The sequence below is a fragment of the Mirounga angustirostris genome, unplaced genomic scaffold, assembly GCF_029215605.1.
Source record: "Mirounga angustirostris isolate CCGP_5_RB_7025 unplaced genomic scaffold, mMirAng1.0.hap1 SCAF_12, whole genome shotgun sequence".
In the NCBI taxonomy this organism is placed as follows: domain Eukaryota; kingdom Metazoa; phylum Chordata; class Mammalia; order Carnivora; family Phocidae; genus Mirounga; species Mirounga angustirostris.
The window spans coordinates 11879948-11886548 of record NW_026991720.1 but is presented as its reverse complement, the minus strand read 5'-3'; the positions used below and the strand labels follow the sequence as shown (position 1 = coordinate 11886548).

General features: G+C 40.5%; 1 pseudogene; it reads right to left on the bottom strand.

Annotated features, from left to right (window-relative positions):
- Positions 1-3482: 3482 nt before the first annotated feature.
- LOC135362177 (olfactory receptor 9A4-like) lies at positions 3483-5121 on the bottom strand (annotated as a pseudogene).
- Between the last annotated feature and the right edge of the window lie 1480 nt (positions 5122-6601).

Genomic DNA, 6601 nt, shown 5'->3' with positions numbered 1-6601 from the left:
ATATGTATCATATGATCTCACTGATATGAGGATTTCTTAATCTCAGGAAACAAACTGAGGGTTGCTGGAGTGGTGGGGGGGGTGGGAGGGATGGGGTGGCTGGGTAATAGACATTGGGGAGGGTGCTATGGTGAGCACTGTGAATTGTGCAAGACTGTTGAATGTCAGATATGTACTTCTGAAACAAATAATGCAATATATGTTAAGAAAAAAAAAAGAAGAAGATAGCAGGAGGGGAAGAATGAAGGGGGGGAAATCGGAGGGGGAGATGAACCATGAGAGACGATGGACTCTGAAAAACAAACTGAGGGTTCTAGAGGGGACGGGGGTGGGAGGATGGGTTAGCCTGGTGATGGGTATTAAAGAGGGCATGTTCTGCATGGAGCACTGGGTGTTATGCACAAACAATGAATCATGGAACACTACATCAAAAACTAATGATGTAATATATGATGATTAATATAACAATAAAAAAAAAGAAATAAAACAGAAAAAGTGAATGTCTTCTCAGATATATGTAACAGATATTATATGGGATTAGCATTTACTTTCACCAAGAAACATTTCCAGAACAGAGAATACTACAAACATTCCTGGTAAAAGTACCATTCTCTCTAGTTTTGTTTTTGTTTTAACTATGAGCATATAACTAAGAATACAAAGTATATGTTAAGAGGCAAACATTCAAATTAAGTGAAAATTTGCAACATATCATACCTGCGATACTTCAAATTATACATTAGACTTATTTTGAGTATGGTAATTACATGTGAATTAGGAGTTCAAATAAAGGTCTATAACTAGTATTTATATTTCTTTTTGTATTCATTTTTTAAAGTTTTTATTTAAATTCCAGATATTTAACATAGTGTTATATTAGTTTCAGGTGTACAATATGGTGATTCAACACTTCCATAGAACACCTGGTGCTCATCACTAGTGCACTCCTTAATCCCCATCACATATTTAGCCCATCCCCCCACCCATCTCCCCTGTGGTAACCATCAATTTGTTCTTTATAGTTAAAAGTCTGTGTCTTGGTTTGCTTCTCTCTCTCCTTTTCCCCCTTTACTTGTTTGTTTTGTTTCTTAAATTCCACATCTGAGTGAAATCATATGGTATTTGCATCTCTCTGACTGACTTATTTTGCTTAGCATAATACTCTCTAGCTCCATCCATGTCATATCAAATAGCAAGATATCATTCTTTTATATGGTTGAAAAATTCTCAATATCACTGATCATCACAGAAACACAAATGAAAACTACAATGAGATATCACCTCATACCTGTCAAAATGGCTAAAATCAACAACACAAGAAACAGGTATTAGCAAAGATGTGGAGAAAGGGGAACGTTCTTGCACTGTTGGTGGGAATGCAAACTAGTGCGGGTACTCTGGAAAACGATATGGAGTTTCCATAAAAAGTTAAAAATAGAACTACCCTACAATCCAGCAACTGCATTACTAAGTATGCATCCAAAGAATACAAAAATACTAACCCAAAGGACTACATGCACCCTGATATTTATAGTAGCATTATCTACCATAGCCAAAATATGTAAAGAGCCCAAGTATTCATTGACTGATGAAGGGATAAAGAAGATACGGCATATTATATATATAATGGAATATTACTAGTATTTATTTTTAGATATCTGTGTTGATTTTCTATGTACTCAGTTGTGAAAAGTAGAGACAAAAAATAAGTAGAGCAAAAGCTATTGATATTTCGTAGTGTATATAGTAGTGAGGAGATGGTATGAGACATCTCAATTCATTTTGGAGTAGGAGACACTGCACCTTGGGAAATTAAAGCCTCAATAGACAGATATGTCTGTCTTCCATCTCCTAGTGTGAACATGGAGTAGGCATTCTGGTTGAGAATAAGCTTGGTTTGCAGGATAGAGGCCAGTGACTGTTTTATGGACTGAAGGTTTGTATACCCTCAAAGTCCATATGTTGAAACCCTGAAACCCACTGCAGATGATTTGGGTGATGGAGACTCTTGGGAAGTAATTAAGTTGAAATGAGGTCATTAGTTGGGCCCGCATCACATAACAACAGTGTCCTTCTGCGAAAAGACACCAGACCATACTACCTCTCTTTCCCAAATACCCACCAATGAAAGGCCAGCTGAGGACATAGACAGAAGGTAACCATCTACAAGCCAGAGAGTTGTCACCAAAAATTAAATTAGCCTGAACTTTGAACATGGACTTTTCGGTCTCCAGAACTATGCTAAACAAATTTCTCTTATTTAAACCACCAGATGTAGAGTGTTTTGTTGTGGTAACCCAAGAAGACTAACACAAATAGTAACTTTCCTTCATTCAAAATCAAACACCAAACAGAAGAACATCGTCTTTGCTATAAGAGGCGATTAATGCCCCTTCACTAGTTTCTTGACCAGAAACTCTCCTTTTCTTTTCATAGGCAAGGCCATTTAGAGAGGCAGTTTAGAACACTGCATTCCTGAGACGCAGGAGAGGAATGGAAATGTTGGTGGAGAAGAAGGGGAAGAATAGGAATGCATTAGCAGTAGGTGGTCAGAGCTTGATTTGAGGGGAAAGGGAAAGAAGAAGAAAGAGAGAACAGAAGAGCTCAAGGACAAAGGGAGAGAAGAAAAAGAAAGAAGATAGTTGGTAGATGAACAAAGGGTGATCAGGGTAGGGTGCAAGAGGCATGGGGAATGACAGGTTGAAAAAACAAAGAAACCATACATGAGGACAGGGAGGCTCTTTTCTGTCCTCCTAATTTGCCTCTACCAGCCCAGAGACAACATAGGCTGTGCAAAGCCTTGTGTAGATTAGAAAAGGCATCCTCTCTGGAGTACTGAAGGAGAAAACATGGTATTTTTCTAGGGAGAGCAGACGTCAGGAAATGAGCCTGGGGTGGGGGATCACTTTGTATCAGTCTTCAACCCTTTCTCCAGCCAATGCAGTTCCATCACAACCCATTGGTTGCCTAGCAGAGCATGGGCTGGATTAAGGACCCACTCTCAATGCCTCATCTGGTACCGGTATGCAGTGAAATCAACTAGATCATACTTGGTGGTCTTCCCTGTCCTCACCAAATGGAAAGCATCCTCACATAGGACTCTTTGCAATCCTGTGGAACACCATCACCCACTGCTGGGTGGCTCAGTATCTCCACCCAATTCAGGGCTGGCAAGAGGTGCTAAGTGTTACCATTTAATCAACACTTTCCTCAAACATTATGAACTACCTACAATTGCATTGCCAAAAAAGCCATGCCCTGGAATTCCTGAAGAACTGCAAGTTAGGAGGGTAGCTTCTCATTCCTTTGATGCTCCCCACAGGGAAGATCTATGGCAAGGTACTGAGACACTTGGATTTGGGAGACAAAGAACCAAAGGCACCATGAAGACTAAAGTCTGGGTCTGAGAGCAGTCTCAACAGACATAGTTGATTTAAGCAGCTATAAAACACAGGATGCTGTCTCTAGACTTAAGTCATTTAATTCTTATTTGTCTCAATCCCCATATATGCCAAAATATTTCATATCTTTACATCACCAAGACTTACTAAAAGAAAAGTATTCTAATCCTCTTATCACCACTCTACATTGGTGCTGTGGCAAAATGTATATAACATTGTATCTACTTTACAGTAGCAATGGGACCAAGATAACATGATAAACCACAAGAGGAGAACCATAGAATATTTAAAGTGCATACCATCATATCACCAAGAAATTGCATAAAAAAATACGAAAAGCCCTACGATAGTTGATAAAGAAATAAAGTGAGCAGCTCTCCCTTGGTACTCTGATTATGGCAGATGCATCCTCTCCCCTTCCTCCTACTTCCTTCACCCCTAGGAAATACATCTTCAACAATGGATTATAGGCAAATTAATTGAGCTACAGAAAACTACAAAAATATATCTATTTCTTTTCTCTAATCCTCCCATTTCCCAAGGATATGGTTCTACAGTTCAATAGTGGAATCATCAGAAACTGAGAATTGGGATTCTAGTGGGCAGATAATGGATTTCAGTTTTCTCTGCCTTGTCTCCTTCCATGGGCTGATTGGGAATTGTACACTATGGATCTTTGAAAAGATGATGATGGTAAGAGAGGAACTAGGGTTTCCTAGGTTCCTGAATAATTTATAGTGAGGATATTACCACCTAAAACTTAGGTAGAGAGATCTAATCTTTGAGGAGTTGACTGCAGCATTTCATACCATCCTGAAGGGCCTCTTTGACTTTGTCATTCCTGAGGGTGAAGATGAAAGGGTTCAGGAAAGGGGTTAACACAGAAATCAACAGGGAAACTATCTTATTGTACTCTGCTGCCTGCGTTTGCTTGGGTTTCACATAGAGGAACAAGCAGCTACCATAGCCTATCACAACAAAGGTGAAATGAGAGGCACACGTAGAGAGGCTTTCCTCCGGCCCGAGGCTGTGGGGGTCTTGAGGATGGTAGAGATGATGTAGGTGTAGGAGACAACTGTTGGAGCCAGAGAGCCAATGATAATGACAATAGCCATTAAGAAAAGAACAAACTCTGTGAAAAGAGTATCATCACAAGATAATTTGAGCAGTTGCCCTCGGTCACAGAAAAAATGGTCTAACAGATTTGACTTGCAGAAGGTAAACTGAAATGTGGCATAGACAGGCCATATTTCCAGAAAGGAAGCCAAACATCCATGACACAATGACCACCCAGATGCAGGTGCGGCTGTTCATAATGATGTTGTACCTCAGTGGGTTACAGACAGCCACGTAACGGTCCACAGCCATCACTCCCAGTAATGCAAACTCTGTGGTTCCCACAGCAAGGTACAGGAAGAGCTGGGTGACACAGGCAGCCAGAGATATTGTCTGCATCCCACGGAGCAGCAACCCCCAAAGCATCACGGGCACAATAATAGTTGTAACGAAGATCTCCAAGGCAGAGAGGTGACCAAGGAAGAAATACATGGGAGAGTGCAGACGTTTATCAACACACACAATCACAATGATGACTGTGTTTCCCATTAATGTCGCTGAGTAGAAGAAAGAGAATACAGCAAAAAGAATGTGGTGTAGTTCTTGGGACCCAGGGAAGCCTAGAAGGTAAGAACTCAGTGGCACTAGACAGATTGCTCATCATTTAGTCCTTGTTTCTGCTCCTTGTAAAACCTAGAGATCAAAGACTGGTAACATGGATCCACATGGTCCTGCTCTCAAAAGAGAAGGAAGACAGGTTAGGTTGACAAACTATTTCCAACCTGAAGATCGGGTAACATGACCCTACTGCTCACACTCTGCACAAGGCCAGACCTGAATGTGGGCACATGCAATCTACCTCAAGACTACCTGTCCTTCTGAAAAACAAACTGAGGGTTATAGAGGGGAGGGGGGTGGGAGGATGGATTAGCCTGGTGGTGGGTATTGAGGAGGGCACATTCTGCATGGAGCACTGGGTGTTATGCACAAACAATGAATCATGGAACACTTTATCTAAAACTAATGATGTAATGTATGGGGATTAACATAAGAATAAAAAAAAAGAACCAATAAAAAAAAAAAAAGACTACCTGTCTTGATAGGGCAAAGACTTCTTCATCACTATTGGGGATAAGAAAACTTTCCCTGTCTTTTTACACCATTGGATGTGCCTTTTTGCAGGGGACAGAGGATAAAACTGTTTAAACTGGCCAGTTTTGAATATGAGTTGATCAGCCTCTCCAGTCCTGGGATTGTCCACTTCTTCTTGTGGACATGTAGCATGATGACATAATGGTGCTCTCAGTGATGTTCAAAACATGGAATCTTGAACCCTATGCCTCATCCTTACTGGTATTGTCTAGACCCATGTTGGGGCAGGAGAAAAGCGGCACAGTGTCTAAGACCTACATCCCTGCTTTCCCAAATTGTAAACCTCCATTGTACAGATGAGGACTACATCTACAAATGAGAACTCTGGAGCTTGAGATAATTTCCCAGGGCAGAATCATTCTTCTCAAACTCCACGTGCCCTGTAAAGTGTGGGGAGGGAGTAAAAGTGGCACCTGGCACTGACAACAATAGATCTGAGGCCAGTAGCCCCCTAGGATGTCTGAATTTCTACCTCTCACTTTATCTATCCCATTACTCAAATGTCATCTGCTCAGAGGACTCTTGCCAGTTACCCTACCCCAACTGGAATGATCTGCTCACTTTTGGACTTTAGCATTTCTTCGTAGCACTTATTATTACCTGATATGATATGTGTACTTACTTCATTCCTTCATGTAACATGAAGCAAATGCAACAGTGACTACAACAAACAAAAATCCCTGCCCTTGGTGCTTATAGTCAAGGGGACGGTGGGTGTTAGACCATATACAAGACAAGTAACTAAAATTATGGTGTTAGTTTATTAATCATGCTGAAGTAAATATAAAGCAAGGGAGATGGACAGGAAATTTAATTATATTTATTCGCTGTTCATCTGTGACACTGGAATATAAACTCTATGAGAGCAGAGACATGTTTATATATGTAATGTTGTTGAGCTATCAAAGTAGTGATAATAAATTGTTAGTACATGATGGATGTATGGATGTGTGATAAATAGTACTTGTTCCTCACCTGAATAGTTGAGCCAT